The sequence below is a fragment of the Dasypus novemcinctus genome, chromosome 24 (genome assembly GCF_030445035.2).
Source record: "Dasypus novemcinctus isolate mDasNov1 chromosome 24, mDasNov1.1.hap2, whole genome shotgun sequence".
Taxonomy (NCBI): Eukaryota; Metazoa; Chordata; class Mammalia; order Cingulata; family Dasypodidae; genus Dasypus; species Dasypus novemcinctus.
Genome location: NC_080696.1, coordinates 64,093,625 through 64,113,304, shown reverse-complemented (window position 1 = coordinate 64,113,304; position 19,680 = coordinate 64,093,625).

Here is a 19,680-nt window from a genome sequence, read left to right as displayed (position 1 = left end):
AACTCTACTAAAAGGATCAAGCAAACGTGTGTCTATTATCTGGTGATTTGAAACAAAAGTGACCACATCAGTGATCCTGGGAGAAACCACGTATGCATGGGTTGTGTTAGCACAAAGCAGGCATGCTAAAGAAACCCTTCCTCAGGAAATACGGGAAGTCCAGGCAGTTTCTAATGGATGCATATGGATTGTTTATGGCTTTTCAAGGAATGCATCCAGAGCATCCCTTTGGACTTTCCAACATTCCTTTGAGTAGAAAGTGGTTTTATCTATTCTTTTCCTATTGTTTGCTTTTTCTTGAGTGAGTCATGGCAATAAATTAATTACCTAGAGAAAAATCAACGTAGGTCTCTTCTGGCATTGTCAGATATGAGCGTCTTTAAAACGCATAATGTCCTTCAGAGGAGATGTTCTCATGCCAATGGCAGTGTGGTCTCATTTCATTGGCATTGAAACTGCAAAGTTGGAATAAGGCGGCGTGCTTGTGACGTCCCAGTTTAGGCACACAATTCAACATGCTGGGAATCGCTCCTTTAAAGTTTAGTCCAGGATCACATAATTTCAAAGCTGTAGAGCTGGGTGAATTGTAACGTATGTTTGCACCATCCCTGCAGGGCACCTTTGCTCTGGCTGGGAAACAGGGGCACCTGCACCTCTTAGCAGGACAGATCTTGAATTAGACAAGTCAGGCAAAAGGGAAGGAAGAGCAGGGAGCCCAGAATTGTTAAGGGTGGATGATGAACCCAGATACCTGGGACAGGATGGGAGTGGCTACACACACCAACCCATCATATTCGTATATGAAGCTCCCTGTCTCAAGGGCAGCCTTTCTCGCTGGGACTCCACCCTGTGAGGGCTCTTGGACACCCTTTGATGTCCTAAGAGTCATGCTGGGCACAGTCATTAGATAAACAGTCCTGACGCAGAGGCAGCTCTATCACAGCACACGCCACTAATTGACTGGCTATTGATGGGTAGACAGGCCTCAGCCAGGGGCCTTAGCCTTGATACACGTGAGTACACAGCCTTCCAAATCCTAGGGGTGGCGCTTTCTGTTTTCAATGAGGCACGGGTCTGTCCACTGAGGATCTGCAATGGGTTTTAGACAGAGTCATTTTTTTATATGCATATGGTTCAAGGGGTTAGTAGCTGTGGCTTTCTGGCATGAATAGTGGTCCATTATTAGCACAACAAACTAGCGATTTGGTTTTCTATCTTAACACTTGGTCTGAGTTTGTTTTCACATAAATTAAGAGCATGAGTAATGTGTTTCTGAAAGTTCAAATCTATTAGTCTGTTTGGTGTCCCCATCAGACCTCTTTTTGGTTACAGGATTAACAAAACAGACACTTTCGTCCTTGATATATAATTAACTTTGTTATTTATTGACTTCCGGAATTCCCTAGTCAAATAAAAGACCTTTCTATGGTTATCATTAAATCAAAGTATTAATCTCCATTTCAAAATTCAATTAAATTTTACTCCAATAGTTTAATTTTTAGAAGTAAAAGTAAAACATAAGTGACCTAATGTCTGTAAAACAAATGACTGTTCTCAAATATGAAGTCTATTGCTTTCATGTTAACCTATCACTCCCAAAGATCTCTTACTTAAATTAGAATAAGGCATCAGTCAAGAAAAGACTCTAATTACAAGAAGTGTAAAACATAAAGCCTATTTCCTGAATTAGTCCCTGAAAGTTTGAAGTACTCACAAAACACAAGATTAGACAAGATTGCCAATGAATAAGCCGTCCTTGAATGATGAGATGCAGAAATAGATCACCCCCTCCTTTCCCAGCTCCATGTCTCTAAACCAAGGATCAGTAAACCGTGGCTGAAGGGCTGGTCACCTATGTTTTAAATAAAGTTTTATTGGAACACAGCCACACTCATTTGTTTCACACTGTTACCATGACAGGGTTGAGTAGTTGCTACGGAGACCATAGAGCAGTAAAGCCGAGGTAAACAGAACCCCATTACACTCTAGATTTAAACCTACGTTCAAATTAATTCACTAGTCTGAGTATTAAAAAAAAAAAGATTCCCCAAAACACACATACTGAAACACACTCACTCAAAACACACACACACATACACCGAATTGAGATTTAGAGTAACTGCTTAACAATGGAAATGCAAGGCTGTTGATTCTTTTTTTTCCTCCTAAGCAATTTTTCTCTGTGACAGCACAATATGCATCATACCACTTGTGACTCAGTATAACCAATGTCAGTGTGCATTTCTGTTTATTGACTCATTTTATCACACAAAACTGACACAAGCGTCTTATTAATCTATCTTTAAAGGATCAAAATGCTTTAATAAATATGTTAGTTCCTTTAGGTCTGAGAAGAAATGTAACTGTTAAATGTACTGTGACATTGAATGAAAGCCACTCGTTTCATTTAACTTGAGAGGCAGCTAGATAAATCCAGGGGACCGATAAAGTAAACAACAGAATGCTTTCTTAATGGCCAATTAGGGCCCAGCTTTCTAAGCAAATAAATAAGAAAGATCTGGAATGGAATTTGGGGTTTCATTAGTTGGCTAAGCTCTCAATAGGGCTGTGTACCTTGTATGTGGATTATAGGAAAAATCCATTGCTCAAGGTGAATGTCACAGGGAGATGAAAGATATAAAAACAAAACAATCTCATTTTTCCTGGGAAAGTGAAGACTCACAAAATGCGAGAGGGGCCTTTCGTCTAGTGGTTCTCAAACAATGGTGTGCACCAGAATCTCCTGGGGAGCTTGTTAAGCATGCCTTTTCCTGGCTGGACCTCTGGAGGATCCAAAGCAACTGGCAGCGAACCCGGCAGCCTCTAAATTCGGCAACCTTTCGTGCAGAACGCGGCGGCTGTACTCGGCTCCCTCGCTCGCTGCTGGTGGCTCATCACTGCCTCAGTCTCAAGCCCGGGTCTAATGGCTGTCATTGAGGGTGGCTGGTCCTCCCAGGTAGGGGCACAAGCCCAAAGCCTTCCTTGGGGCACGTGGGCAGTGCCTTCCCTTGAACAAACCTGTCAACAGGTTCTGGAGCCAGTGCCACTGCCAGGAAGGAAAAGGTGGTGGGAAATGAACCTGCTCTCTGAGCTGTCGGAGCTCAAAGCCCGTGTATTTTACTTGTGGTCCTTGGCCAGTTTCTTGCGTCCTCTCCATGTCTCCAATCCTAGTCACGGGCACATGCTCCAGTCTCCCTGCCATCCTCTTCTATTACTGAAAACCATCTCTCTGCGAGCACACCCTCCTTTTTCCCTCATCCTACTTTGGACAGGTCCTGCCCAGCTGGGCTCTCATCTCCCCTGGAGTCTACAGCCCCCAGCGGGGTCCAGCTGGCTCCCAGGGCTTCACCTCTCACTTAGAGGGCCGCCCAGCTCCCCCAACCCAAATAGCCAAAGAGATCACCCTGCCCAGCTCTGTGCTGAGGAAAGGCATACTTCCCTTTTTCCCTTAGGCCGTTCTGTGGAGAAGACTACCAAATAAATGAGGAAGAGTTTCCCAGGAGAAATGAGAAAGGAAAGGCATATTTTGCCATATTTAGGTTTTCTGTGACTCAGACATAGTAGCCAGATAGCATGGCTTCAGGACAGCCTTGTTACAAGGCATCCTATTCCCTCACCACTTTTGTGCGACATATTAGAAAGTTCTAGAACCCCCTCTGCAATCTTATTGTAAAACTCACCCCAGAGCTTCTTGTTCACTCCTAGCCGGTAGGTGCTGGCCTTCCCTCAGATGCTGTCATCTGAAAGACGACCCCCCCAGCGACAAAAGCCTTCATTAGAAGATACAATTCAATGGGCTGCTACGTGCATTCTAGCTGTGGACGGGCTGAGTACTGTCTTGAGCTGGGTTCTCAGGAAACAGACTTGGAGCTGGGGTCTGCCTATACCAGGTTTGTTGGGAAGAGCTCTCAGGTACAACCTAAGAACAGGGAAAGGAAAATTGGGCCAAAGGGAAGATAACAGCCCTGCAGTTGCACAAGAGGCCTCTCCAGTTCCAAAAGAGGGCTCAGGAGCTGGGAGGGCGGTGCCTCTGGGGCCACGTAGAGGTAGAGCAGCCACTGGGGAGGGTGTCCCGTCTGTACTTTGGGCAGAGGCAGTGCCCAGAGAGGGAAGTGCTGTGAGCTGTGGCAGCCACCAAGGCTGCAGAAGGGGCCCTGGAGAGGAGGCGGGGCAGGCACCCTCTGCACCTACCCTTACCCAGTGTGAAATCTGCTTCATTTCATCTTTGCCTCTGAGTTCAGATTCCACAGAAACAATCAACCATTGTATCTTCTACTCTCAAAAAGCCAAGTTTCTCTCCAAGGTCCCCCCATCCATCCACCTTTGTCCAACCACCATAGTCTCTCCCCTTCTTCGCCGAACCCCTGAAATGCTTCCATGACTCCACTCCTGCACTGTTGTGGCCGTGGGCCTCTACGAGCTCTAGCCCATTCTATAGGCATGTGGGAGTGTATTCTCTGCCCTCCCCACTACGGAAATGTAAGCTCCAGGAGAACAGTGGCTTTGTCTTGTCCAAAATAGATGAATAAATGAATTTCAGTTCTTTGGAAAGGGCCGAACCCTTCAACAGAGGAGTGTTTCAGAAGGCTCAGAGCCAAGTGCCAGCCTCATTTTAGGACCAAATTGCAGCAAATCTACCTTAGATAACTAACCCCAGAAAGGTAGAGCCTGGAGAAGATGATCGTGTCCCGCCCTGGCAGGGGCTCTCCTTCCAGGCAAGGAGCAGAGAGCGAGGACCTCTGTCCCGACCCCGCGGAGGCAGGGCACTTGAAGGTGGGGCCCAGCTCCCCGAGGCTTTCGGGGCTGAGGTGGGCTCCCCTCGTGGCGCTCCTTTTCCAGAAGTGTCCCTCGGGATTTTTCACCCACGCCTTGGCTCACTCATTCCGCAGGCGTGCCGGGTTGCTGGCACCACGTCCATGGATGCTCCGATTTGCCTCTGATCAGGCGACATATTACGGCTTCCACATCCAGCTTGCTCTCGCATTTCTCCTTATTTGAAACTTTTGAACTTTTGCTTTCCCGTGAACAGAGGAGAGGACTGATGTTCTTCTCTTCTGAGTCCCAAGTGTATTTCTGGAAAGGGATGTAAAACACCACGTCTCTCCCCCCAGCTCAGGGGCTCACCTGCACCGTGCCCTGGGGGAGAGTTGGAAATGGCTGTTCCAAGATATTCTCAGACTGCCCAAGGATGTGCAGGGCACATGTGGGAGGCTCTGGGGGCTGGAGGCAAGCCATCTGACCACCCCCCGGGGTGTGGGATGCTATACATGCAATGCTGTGCCATGCGAGCCCTCGAGAGGCGACCAAAACGTGTGCATGCAGCCGCACGGTGAGATTGTTTTAAAATGCTGCATTGATTGAAAATTGTAAGAATCAATGAGATTTGGAGCACCAGGTCCTATCACCTATTTTGTAAAGACACACATGTATTTTATGGACATGCATCAAGCACCTTGGGGTGGGCACCTAGAGGGAGAAAAGGAATAGGGATGGGTAGCTTGAGTGATGGGGGGAAAAATAAGGAAAAAAGACTTTCATGAATGGGCAAAGGATGATGTGTCTGATTATTTGATCTCAGCTTCTGAGGGGAAGGAAGGAAGGAGGAAGGGAGAGAGGGAAGAAGGAAAAAGATGGAGGAGGCGGGGCTGAAGGAAAGGGAGAAGAAGGAAAGAAGAAAGGGCAAGGTGGCTTCATTCAAGACTTTCTTCCTAGGTCCCCACCCAAGAGCATGTCCCGTGGGGTGTGAGGACGCCGCGGGCAGCACGGCCCAGCGCTGGCGCAGCCCCCTCCTATCGGGACTAGTGCCTGGCGTCCCCGCCCAGCTCACACGCCGCCCCGGGGCCCTTCCTTGTCAGCTCGCGGAGCTGCCCCACTTCCTGGATTTCCCCGTGGACCGTGAGTCCCCTTGAGGGAAGTGACGGCTCCTGATTTGCCTGGAGGTCCCTGCTTCTCTTGTCTTCCAGGAAAAGCACTCGGTAAACATTTGCTAAGTAGAGCCTAATCAATAGAACAACACCGGGACTTGAATAAACACGTGTGAATCGACTGGGAGCAGAAAGGACATCCAGGGCGCGGCTGGAAGGAGAGGAAAGGAGAGCCAAGAAGTCGATGGCGGGGAAGCCACACGGTCCTCTTGAGACTTGGGGCTCTGAGGACTCAGGGCCTGCGTCCTCCCCGCTCACACCAGGAACGGGCGGGCTGCAGGGGTCCCCAGGAAGAGGCTAACGTGCAGCGCACCCGGGCCCCCAGAGGACGCACAGGCGGCGGGACACCGTGCAGGGGCTCTCCAGAGGTTCCACACCTCCCCTGCCCCGCCCCACACATCCCCAGGGCACAGGGCGAGTGTGTCCCTCTAGGGGCAAAGACTAAAGGCCAGAGGGCGCGGGTGCACCCCGCCTGGCCAGCGCCCGGGGGCTGGCCTTATCCGGTCCTCGGGAGCCTCCCAGCCCAGCCCGCCACCTGCTCCTCTGCTTCTCTTAATTTACATCGGGGCTCCCCACGGGGCACTCCATTGCCAGGAGGTGTGTTTGAAATCCGTGGGGTCATTTATTTTTGAATTCTCATGTCATCATACTGAGCATTTATCCATTGGATATATATTATTTTATTAAAAGCGTTGCCCTTTTATTTCTCCCTTAAATCACAGTTAGGGCTTTATATTGAATCTTTTGGGAAATTATGCATAATAGGTGGTTTGCATTCCCTCTGGATTTCATCTCAGGATAGTAAATGGGGCCTTAAAAAGTCTTACGTTATAAAAACGCTTGCGAACATACTGTCAAAGAGCCGGGCTCCACGTGCTAGCAACAACAAAGCCAGCAGGGAAGGAGAAGGGGAGCTGTTGCCCTGCGAGGAATCTGCACATCTTGTCTCTCACTCCACCTGCACCCAGTGGAACTCAAGCCCTCTCAACTGCACCCCCAAAATGCGTCTTGAGGACAGACTCACTGCTCCTCTCCCCCACCGCCATCCTGGTCCAGGCCCTCCTGTTCGTCAACACCATCGGGGGGACTTTTTAAAAGCGCCTGGTTGAAATCACCCCTCGATTAACTTCTGCATCTCTTACCGTGGTGAGCCCTCTCCGACCTTGTCCTTGACACACTCCAAACTTTATACCCTAAGACTCTCCCTTTATCCACTAAGCTCCAGCCTTTCCTTGCCTGGAACATGGCGTGCTGGTTGCTGCCCCTTCCTTAGGGCCTTTGCACGCTCAATTCCCGTCCCCCGGAGGGCTCTCCTGATATTCAGATGGTGACCCTTCTCAGCATTCGAGTCTTGAATGCTGCCCTCTGCTCTGCCAGGTCTCTCTCCCTCCCAGTTACTGCCCAGCAGACTGTCCCTTCCTCCATTCCCTCGTGGCACCTGCCAGGACCTGAGATTAGGTGACTGATTCAATTGCCCTTTCACTTGTTATCGTCCCCCAAATCTAGAATGAAACCTTCACAAAGGCAGCGACTGTCAGCAGGCTCCTAGAACCAAGTCTCAGGTAAACATCTACTTTTAAAATGGGATAAAGCCGTGCTTACTTCACAGGATTGTTACGGGATTATATGAGACCGTCAAACTCATTATTGCTCCGTGCACTTGCCGGTTCTAAGTGCTTGGCATGCTTCATGCCATTTATTCTATCACAGCAACCCTATAAATTTTGCAGTATTCGCACATTTGCAGATGTGCAAATGGCTGCACGCGGAAGTTAAGCGGCGTGCTGAGTTCGCACGACAGCAGGTTGCAGAGCAGGACCTGAGGCCGGGGTCTGACGTGTGAGCCCAGCCTCCTCACCACTGCCCTGACGTCCAGTATGGACGCGGCAGCTCCGAGGGCCCTGATGATGAAGATGACGATGAAGGCACTGGCGGTGACGACAACGGTTTCAGCCTTGGCCTGCAGCCACTCACCAGGGTCAGGCTTCTGCTCTTGCCTGGACTGGAGCCCCAGGGGCTGCGCACACCTTGCCCGCCTGTGCGTCCTCCTGCGCAGAGCGGCCTCCAGGCAGACAGCCTGGAGGAACCAAGTGGAGAGAGGCGCAGCAGCGGGGCCTGTGGGCTTGTGTCCTGGGGCCCCTTGTAACGCCTGCGGGGTGTGGACTGCCCGAACCTCGCGTTGCCAGCTGAATGCCAGGTACAGAGTTTCCACGAAGACCCCTGGTCCATAGGTAGGGACTTGGGGTGTCTCCTTTATAAGACAAAACGTTGCTATGTGTTCCACTGAGGCCCTCCATCTGCAGGCAGTGTGAAGTGGGTCTGAATCATCCACAAACTCATGTGTGTAAGAAATGCCACAACACTATTGGCTTTAAATGAAATCACACCTAACACTGAGAGGCTGCCCAGGGTGACACCTGATGCAGCATCTGCAAAGCAAACTATTTTAAAGGTCTATAAAAGCACACTCAGGGAGCAGGTGCAGCTCGGTAGTTGAGCACCTGCTTCCCATGTACCAGGTCCCAAGTTCAATACCCAGTACCTCCTACCTCCTAAAAAAAACCAAAAAAGCCCACTGTCTCTGGGGTTGCTCCTCCCTCAGGCTGCACTGAGCTCCAGTGAAAGAAGGGCGCCGGTCTCTAGGGGAACTTCAGTTTGTGTCTGAGCAGCCACACACCACCTCACTACTCCTCTCTCCCCATCATGAATTCCCCATCGTGGAGGAGGGAAGGCTGAGCTCTAGCAGGCTAAGGAACTTGCCCGAGGTCTCCCACCCCTGGGTTGCCCCAGGTCTGTCTAACTCTAAAGCCTTCCACAGCAGCCTCCTTCTGAAAGCTCTAGACCGTTTCTCTGCCCAGGAACCAGCGCTTCCAGAGTGGTTTGTCCACTTTGTCCTTTACCCTCCTTTGGAATCCCAGCCAACCAGGAACTGGACCTGTACCTCGAACCAGAACCTCAGCAGTGCCTCGGGTATTTAGATGCTTGATTTTCCCCCAACCTCAGATGGATTTGTTCCTAATTGGCTTGGAGAATTGCTGATGGCAGGATAACCTGTGGAGATACTCATTGTGTTTTGTTCTTTTGCATTTCCATTTCTTAACCCAAGATGGTAGCCAGACCTTTGTGCTCTGTGACCTCATGGGATCTCAGGATTTACTGCCAGGAGCAAAACTTGCTGTTGACACATTCTTTCCCTCAGATGAAGGTCACCGTTTCCTGAAGGATTTCCATTTTCTCCTGTTAGGGCAGCACTGACCAGCCATTGGTAACTCTAGTGGTTTTTAAATATTTTGGTTTTTAAATATTTACCTCTCCGAGTTCATTCCTTCCTTCCATCATCAAGTGGTTATCGAACGCCTTTTGGCCAGGCCCTGCACTAGCTAAAATTCAAGGGGCAGAGGATGGGCAGCTCTACTTTGAACTACTATATCCCCTACCAAAATCCCTATGACCTATGACCTTGTGAAACATTCCTTCACTATGGGACACACAGACTTTACATTGTGCTGTGGATGCTTTTTGATTGTGTAGAAATCAGAAATAGACAAACACACAAACAGAAGAAATATTTTTGCATTGGAAAAACAAATGTAGGAAAACAAATTTTCAAAATACTAAACCACTTATCTTTGACAGTGTTGGGACAGTGAGTGAGCTTTTGCTTTCTTTCCTGCACTACAAATTTTCTTCAATAAAATGATTGTCTTTGCCATTCAAAGAACTAAGTATTTTAGAAATACAAGTAAAATGACTTTGAATGTGTTGATTGGACTTTGTCATCAGTAGCACCTCATTTTTTTACAATGTCTGAATCGTGAACTGTAACGATGTCAAATACAATTCTGAGGCAAACATCACAACTCTTCCAAAATAGCGGTAATGGCTGAAACGTAAAGACTGTATATGTGATAATTTACTTAATATATTCTTGCAGTGCAGAGTTCTGCAAAATTGAAAAAGAAACCACCAAGAAAAGAAGCAAGACTACTCAAACAAAATGAAACTGATTGTGTATGAAATATTGCATATTTGATAAATAGTTATTGAAAATATTAAAATGCAGGGTAAAACTTCTTGAAATTCTCAACAGGAAGAAAAATAGGGAAAAAGACAAAGTATGCAAAAAAAACCCAACAAAACTTCAAAAGCGCCTAAAGCAATCTGTCATAAATAAAATAATGAACAATGTGATAAATACATATTTTAGGATAATCTATCATCCAGTAGACCAGCGTCCTGGCCTCAGGGGACTTGGGCCTCTGCCTCCTCCCATTCTCCGTGCTCAGCCCGTGTGGTCGCACGCCCTGATCCAGCCACGGCTCTCACCGAAGGTAGGAATCCACCCAGCTGAATGCTGGAGCCTCATTTCTAGACACTCCTGGCCTCGGGAGGAGAAAGTGGGGTCCCCGCAACCTAGAAAGCACGTGCCGGCAAACGAAGCCTCGGCCTCACCACCACCTAACGTTTCCACCCTTTCCATTGAGTCGCTGCCCTCAGTCCCTCCCAGTGGACTTGAACTTATTTCCTCCTTCCCCCACGCCCTCACCTGTGATAGACAGTCTCAATTCAATGCAGTTTCCTTCCTTGGTTTGTTTGTATTTATTTTTCATGTTAATACTTTCTGACTATTGAAAAACATGTGCATTGTAGAAAATACTAAAAAAGAAAAGGAAAAGAACATTTGAAATCATCTTGAATTCCACCAATAAGAAAGCTCCTGTTAGCCAGTCACCACCTTTTACTGATCCTATACCTGAACTTTATTTCTTTGGATGATAATAATGAAATCAAAACAAATGCTTTATGAGTAGCTACTACATGTCAGGTACAATGTAGTGCCTTATGCCATAGCTGGGTGAATGATGGGATGTACCCATCATCTTTCCCCCATTTAGTAAATGAGGAAACTGAGGTACAGAGGTTTTAGGAGACTGCTCTGCTCACAAAGCTGGGTGGGCACTGGACTGGAATTAGAACCCAGGGCACTTCAGAGCTTACTTTCTTTTCTTTTTTTAAAATATAATTTATTTTTTTATTTATTTTTAAGAGATATGTAGGTTACATAAAATGTTACATAAAAATAAATACGGGATTCCCATATGCCCTACTCTCCACACCTCCCACCCTTTCCCACATTAACCACTTCTTGCATTAGTGTGGTACATTCATTTCAATTGATTAACACATTTTGGAGCATTGCCACTAAGCATGAATTATAGTTTACATTGTAGTTGACACTCTCTCCCACTCAATTCTGTAGGTTATGGCAGGATATATAATGGCCTATATCTGTCTTTGCAGTGTTGCTCAGGACAACTCCTTGTCCTGAAAATGCCCCTGTATTATACCTCTTTGTCCCTCTCCCTGACTTTAGTACCTCCAGTGGCAACTGTTTCCACATCAATGATATAATTTCTTCCATTGCTAGAATCAAAATAACTCTATCGTAGAATACCAGTAAGTGAGCTATAGTCCATATTTGATTCCCCAGTCCTAAGGATTCTGGGATGGTGATGCCCTCTCCACCTCTAACTGAGATCCCCTATGGCTGGTGGATGGGACTCACTCGCTTGCAGTGGTCGATTCTCTCGATTCCTTGACGTGGTGGTTGGCCATCCCCACCTCCTTGTTAGTTGTCCTGGGTGAATCCAGGGGATGGGAGAGCAGGAGTTGCACCTCTGCCAAGGCTCAGGAGGTCGCTCACCTTCTTGTGTCTGGTTATTTCAGTGTCTTTTACACATCTTTGCCGTGTCATGACATATTCTTCAAATGCAGCACTTTCAGAGACTGCAAAGTGTCCAATCGCACGGAATGGTATCATTTAATGAAACCAAACTCTTATCCTTTAATATCAGGGTTATTTTCCATTTGGAGTTATAAATAAAATTGAAAAGAGTATACTTAGTTTTAAATTCTGATCCCCAGCCAGATAGTGTTCACATTTGACTCCAAAATGCAGGTGTCAGCTGATTTTTACTGTAGTTGAAGGAATGAGAAGAACCCCAAAGGTGAAAGGAAAAGACAAGGATGCCCATTTGTACCACTATCCTCTTAAATCATTCGGGAAATCTAGCCCATGCCATAAATTAAGAAAAAATGATATGGTATAATTATCAGAAAATAGAAGACTAGATTAGTTTTTGCGGGTGACACCATCCATCTTGAAAGGCTAATAAAATCAGTCAAAAATATTAAAATAATGAGCAGCTATTGATGTATCCAATGCAATAAAGAAAAATAAAACTCTGTAGCTCCACTATTTATCAGCCAAACAACTTGGAAAATATGGCTGATAAAGATCACATTCACAATTGACATGAAAGTATGAAATATTTTAAATCAATTTGATAAGAAATGCATAGAATCAATGTGAAGGCAAGTATGAAAGTAATTTTTAGGCTAAAGTATCTAAATGAACAGTATTACATCCCATATTATTGGGGCGGAATTACTCTGAAGATGCCAATTTTTCCCTGATTAATTTATAAATTTAGTGAACTGCACTAAAAGCCCAAACAGGAATTTTTAAATTTTGCATATTAAAGGTGAATAGGTAATAATGACTAATTAATGTTTGAAAATTAAAGATTTAAGTCAAATACTAAGTTCATAAAATTATAAAATTAAAGATGCTGTAGAGGTTTTATGGATGTAGACAGATGAACCAATGCCACCAAAGAGTTGAGCGTCGAGCAGCTAATTAACAAGTGAGAAGGGTGGTGATTTGACTCAGAGGGGAAAGGTCAATGCACCCTAACAGGGCTACTGTTAACTACTGGGAATAGAAAGAAATTTCCCACCTTTCACACTAATACATGAATTTAAAAAAAAAAAAAAATGAACAAATGCTAAGACAAAACACCAATATCTAGCTTGAGCATACAGTTGATGTTAAAAATCAAAACTGAAAAGCAGTGTATATTTTCACATATATCCCCCAGTTCAAAGAAACTCTAAGAATAAGAACAAAGAGAAGTAATCATGATATGCTATTACCTCTGTATTTAATTTTATAAATAAAATACTTTCTGCATAAAATATACAATAGAACTGAAAAATATACCACGTATCACATACTAGGCAAAACAGGTCAAAATTGTTAATCTCCTGGTTAGATCCTCACATATCTTCTTATATCCTTATAAAAAGATATAAAGATAATTAACTCATCCAGACAAAAACAGAACTATGAGCAATTTATAAGAATAAGCAATTGAGAAGAAACACAAAGAGCTAATAAATATATAAGCTAGTAACTATATAATAATGATCAAAGAAATGTGCTTAAACAGTCTTTAAATACCACTTGCAGAACCACCAGTTTAAAAACTATGTACTTTTTAAATACACTTGCACAAGTTGATGAAGCACAGTTAAAAAACAAAACAAAACAAAACAAAAAACAAGATGCGTTGCTGGTGTATGTTTGAGTTGGGAAAATGTTCCTGAGAAACAACTTGGCAGTAGGTCTAACAAAGGCCTTAAAATACTGTGTCTCCTTCGACCCAGCGAACAAACTGAGGTTAATCTGTTTGCTCGTTTATCTGTTTAGGGATATATTTATTCAATCTGCCCTATTCTAAATTCTTCACTGGGATTATTTCATTAATCCTGGTAAAACCCCGCGAAGAACTCTTTCTCTGTGCGGGAGGTCGGGTCAGGGAGCTGGAGGGCAAGAGTCGTGGCTTCCTGACGTCAAATCCGCACTCAGAAGGAGGGCGCTGCGCTCCCCTCTGCCCTTCCGCCATGCAAACAGCTTCTGCACAAAGCTGTCCATTGCTTCATTACTTACAAAGGAATAAAAATAAAAGGAAAAAAGAAATATGTAGAGAGTATGGACAATTTAAGACTTTAGAATTTTTTAATTCAATATTTCCAATTAAAAAATAAAAAAAAATAACTGTGTAGTCTTGTGAAGAGTAGGAAAAAGTCATAAAAAGGAATAGAAGTAAAACAAGAAAGGTGGGCAGTAGAGACGACTTTCATTTCCGATTTGGCCTTTGCTTTGGTCCAGTTTTTCTCAAATAAGCATGTAGTGTTTCTGAAATTGTACACAACATACGTAGAGCAAATACACACACACAAACACACACAAAGTGCCATCAGAAACAAAAGATCATTTCGAATTGAACCCCAGGGCCAGAGTTGCCCCGTGCCCGGCAAGGCTGAAAGGCCCTCGCTCCCTCGTGCGCGTGCCCACAGCGCGCTGTCCAGGGCGTGGTCCTTCTTTACACCCCTGGTGATGACACTCCTCCCGGGACCCGCCCTTGGCCCGGCCAGACCACCGCACTTCCCTCTGCACCTGCGGCAGAAGCCAAAAGCAGCCCCCGCTGAGTCCCCGCCGCATGGACCCCTCAGCAGTTGCCTGGTCCACCCCTCGAAGATCTCTCCGGTCCTTCCCGTGGACGCTGCCCCCTGGCAGGGCTCAAGCCCAATCTGGTCCTGTGACCCTCCAGGATGCCAGCCCCACAGAGCCCCCAGGGAGGCTTCGCACGGGGTCCCCTATAAAATCCTCCCGTCACACCTGCTGACATGGCAGCAGTGCCCACGTCTTCAGCAATGGAACTTAACGTTATGCCCAAACTCCGACCAGTATGGACCCTCTTCTGTCCCACCCCGGACTGGGCTGAGCACTGGACCTCAGAACTCCGCAGAAGAGTAAGTGGAAAGCGTTGTCCCCCGGATAAAAGGACCAACCCCTGGGCATGGCAGGGCACGGCGGGCAGGAGCTGGGGCTGGAGGAGTTCAGGGGTTTTGGGGGCAGAGGCGGTTGACGCTAGAGGTCTGAGGACTTCTATAGTCGATGAGGGCAGGAAACAGGGGAAGAGGGTGGGAAATTAGGAAGTAATTTTGAAGGGCTTAAGATACACAAAAAAGGAACTTGAGTTGGGCTGAAATAGCACAATTTCAAAATTAATTTGAGTCACATGACGAATAGTTTCATTTGAGTCAAGATGCCTCTCCAGGAGAGACCGCAGAGCTCTGGCTTTGAAGCATCCCGCCTGGCCTGACTTGAGAGTGTTTTCTAGCATCACCTCGGTGCCATCAGCTGTTTACACTCGGCAGGGGGCCAGCAGAGAACTCTAGCTTGGGGCGGGGGGGCAGCGCCCAGGGACAGCAGATCCGTTCACATTCCACATACATGTTCTAGATTCCAGAATAGGGGTGGGCAAAGTGTGCTCTGCAGAGTTGGCACCGATTTTTGGAAAGAAGGTTTTATTGGAACAGAGCCACACCCACCCACACCCACATTCTCGCTGGCCGCTTTCCTTCTTGGTGGTGGCGATAGCTGGGACGGAGACCACCCCGCCAGCAAAGATGGAAACCCTGACCACTGAGGCCTGTGCAGGAGAAAGTGGCCCGGGCTCTGAGTTAGACCATCAAGCCAGGACTTGCCGAGGAGGTCGGGGAACTGATTTGGCCGCCTTTCATTGCAGATCACACACACAGGACAGTCTGCCCTGGTGAGTGGATCCCACCCTCAGGGAAGAAAGTCCAGTGGATGGAGGTGCTTTCCCCAAATTCAAGAGAAAGAGGGCCCAGGAATGCCTCTGGAGCTGGAGGGACTGCGTGGGTGGGGGCCCGAGGAAGCTAAAGGGAAAGAGACCAGAGAGGATACAGCTCAGGGGAGGAGAGATCAGGCACTCACAGGGGAAGGGGGATCCCGTAAACCTGCCGTTGGCCACAAGGCAGCCTAAAACATCGTCGGGTCACACCGCGAGGCCACCTGGAGCGAGGTCAGATCAGCAGAGGGAGCTGGACGTGCCCTGTTGGAAGCGGGGGGCTGACGGGGGGACTCGGCTGACCTGCCCAGAGACACTTCCGGGTCAAAGGACTATCGACAAGAGGCGGGGGCTGTCTCCAAACAGCCCACCCCAGCTCCTCAGCCAGGGGTCAGGGCCAGCCTCCAAGAGACCCTGAAAAGGCAGGGCTGTCCTGCCCCCCTTCTCCCCCTCCCACTGTCCTCTAGGGGTGTGGGGGGGTGAGCAGTGGGGAGAGCTGGCAAAGCCGGGAGAGCCACTTCCCACCACTTGCCTAGTGGAGACCTGAGCTGCGGAGGGAAGATGTTTGGACCCTCAGGGCAGTTCAGGGTTTCAAGTGTCATCTGCATGTGGCTCTTTCCAAGACTGAGATGAGGACTTCTTCTGACTTGGAGTACATGGCAACTTTTCCTTCTCTGGGAGTATGCAGAAAATTCTCAGGGCCTGCCTAGTTTTTGTCTAAGGGATGGGAAAGAATTGGCCCCATAGAACTGATTTAAACTAACAGAGTGAAAATAAAGCTGTCTCCCATGAGGAGGAAATGGAAGTGCGAAAGAGAGAAGACGTGATAATAGCACGAGGGCGCCGTATTGGCAAATAATAGGGAGTGGTGGGGACTGGGGCAAATTTGCAGGGGATGCTCATCTAAAGGAGCAACCAGGACTTACATCCAACCAATTGATGCATCATGGATTGAACAGAATTTTGCCAAATGTACCAACTTTTCATGAGAATCCAGAAATCTGAATTTTATGTATATATCCTTATATTAATTCTTAGCAACACATTCCTTTTTTCTTTTTTTCTTTTTGGCAAAACATTTCACAGCCAGATTGGGAGGGCCAAACAAAACCATCAATGATGTAGATGTTGTCATACTTCTTTGGAATGAAATCTAATCAGTGCCAATATGCCACATTGTGTGTCTTCCTTTCCTTCCACTTTCTAAAAACTCTTTTTTATACTAATGTTTTACATGTATATGCAGAAACTCTGCTTCTGATTTTAGCAATGATCTCAACACAGAACTCTCAAAGTTTCTATTCAAAATAATAAGAAAGGAAAAATATTTAATGTAATTATCATGGTGTACACTTAATCTTTCTTTCCCTTATTTAGTAATTACTTTTCCAAATTTAAAAAGTAGGTATTTTCATGCAATTAACATAAAGATTCCAGATTTCACTGTGATTCAGGAGGAAGAAGAAAATAGAAAACTATTCCACCTGAGAACTATTTGGAAACAAACTCAGTGAGTACACTCGAAGATGGTATTATTCAAATCATGTCTTTCTTCCGGGGGCTGTAGACTCCATTAAGGGTGCTTCCACAAACAATAAAATCTATTCACGCGTGAAATTCATTTATAGGAACGTGCTCATTATAGAGACATTAAAATAAAGGAAACGTATGCTGGAATTTGAATGATATAGCACTGCATATTATAAAGAAATATTCCTTGTCAAAAAGAATAAACATTAGCAGAAAATAAAAGAGTGCTTCAAATGCAAAGCTGAGATATGTGCTATGTAGACTGAACACGATTTTCTTTGGGGATGTCCATTTTCAAGCGATGAGAAGGAAATGTATCACTTCAGACATGTCCCCTGTACACCTATTTCTGTTCCATGGACCCTTATTAATCTGTTTTAGTAAAATAGGGACGACTTACCGCGCCTGGAGTCCCCGGAGGCAGATCCGACCGCTCTACCTTGCCCTGATCTGGGATAGAACACGGAAATGCCATTTTCTGCCATGTTGAATATGGCAAACAGGTTTCTTTTGATTGTGGTATTTGGACATAAAACTATGACTCTCTACAACTCTTATTTCACACATTCCACTTTATTTCTGTCTGGATTCAAAGTTTGCTGTGTTCCTCAAAAGGCCCACTTGCTGAGACCTCCGCGCTTGAAATGAAACTCCCCTGGCGTTCTAGCAGAATGCAGAATCCACAACTAGAAGCCTTCAGATACTCTTCCAGCTTTCACCAGGGATGGAAAGCTCAAAAGTTAACCAAGTTTCTTTTGCAAAAAAAAAAAAGAGGAAAATGAGGAGGGGGAGGCCCTTCTTCCCCCAGGGTCTCTTTGTAGAGCATTTGCAATGCTGTTTCAAACATAATTGAAGACTTCTGCTTGTCTCCAATTCCAAACAAAAGCAACAGCTTCACATCCCGCATCCTCTTAAAGAATTAAGAAGAAAATGTGCTGGGGGGTGGGGAGCATGCAATCAAAACCTTCCTGCATCTAAACTGCAGGCTTTGCGGCACGGAATCCATGCACTTGGGGAACACGAGTTTAACTTTAATGTAATTTTGCAGGATCAGAAGAAAGAAGAGAGATATTTTTAAATGAACTTCACTTAAAAAACAGTTTATAAAATGTTTACGGAGAGATTAAAGAAGAGTAATTAAACAGACTCCTGTGTACCCAGGGTACAGATGCGAAATGGATCATTGTTGAAATCCTACACTCCCACTCACAATCCTAAATTTTACATGAACCATTCCAGGTTTTCTTCTAATTTTTTCATCCATGACAGCATCTCTAAACAAGATCTACCTTTCTACTAATGGGATTGTGCTATGTGCATACTCCCACAGCTTTCCTCTTTCTGCATATTGTTTCTGAGGTCCGTTCACTGTCGAAGGAGCTGTGCTTAGTTCATTTACTCTGCTATCCTTTTTTTCTATAAACCAATATACATATCCATCCAACTGAGCATGAACTTTTTTTGAGTTTTATTGAGATATAATCCACACACTCTTTTAACATGTAGAGTTTAATAGTTTTTAGTATATTCAAAGTGTCATGCAATACTCATCACTACCTAGTTTTAGAAAACTTTCATCACCATAAAACACAAAACTGATATGGGATATGGGTGGGAGGCTCTTTGTCTCTTCAGAGATAACCTAAGCTGTTGACTTGAGGGTGTGGAAAGGTAAGAGGCTGCAGTCCTGCCCTTAGTGACAATGGCAACGACTCCAGTCCCAGGAAACAGTTTAACAATGCAAGGGCTATAAACTTTAAGTATTTAGGGGAAATGCAAACAAAATATGCTAAAAGCTCATCTAGAATGTCTGGAGTACATGCTAAAAGCTTACCTAAGATGTGGAAGATATATATGCTAATTGAAGCCTATTGAGAACTGAAACAAAGGGACCATTTAGCCTTTCCTCTCTGTATAAAAGACATTTGAAAATTTTGTTCAGGGCTCGGGATTCAAACAGAAAGCTCCCGAGTCCACGGGCAGTCAATAAACCATTTTTCCTTCTCAAAATCATTCCTGAGTCCAGGCCTCTCTATACACAAATAATTGAACCTCTCTCAAATTCTACAACATTTTTGCTGACCCAGATGGGACTGCAAACGAAGGCCAGAGACGGTAGCATTTTGCTGCCCCTTCCAAATCCCCGAGGAAGCTGGGAGGACTCAGGTGAACCCCAAATCTGGGCGCCCCTGGATTAAATTTAATCCAGAAAAGATGTGGGCTCCGCCAGAGTCTTCCTGACAAAAAAAATCGAGGGCAATGGAAGGTCTGAAGAGAAAGATTCTGGGAACGAAAAAGAACTCTGAACATGGAAGAAGGTAAGACTCCCCGGGAGAGCACAGTCTGGAAGGCCCTAGCTTTAATTGCTAGGAAGGGGAGGCTGATCACCTCCCGAGAGAACCCTAGTAGCCCCAGAAGGCTGGGGGGAAGCCGTTCTCTCTAGGCCTGGGAAAAGGAGAAAAACCGGGGAAAAGCCCTGGTGTTTTAGGTTTGTCTAACTGCATGTTAAAAGCTGGTACTAGTCTCACATCCACTAAAGGAGTGGAGTCTTGATTTTAATAGGAAGGGTTGTTTATAAGTTCGAGTCCTAATGTCCTGGAGAAAAACCGGGAAAAAGCCCTGGTGTTTTGGGTTTGTCTAACTGCATGTTAGAATCTGGTACTAGTCTTATATCCACTAAAGGAGTGGAGGCTTGATTTTAATAAAAAGGGTTGTTTATAGGT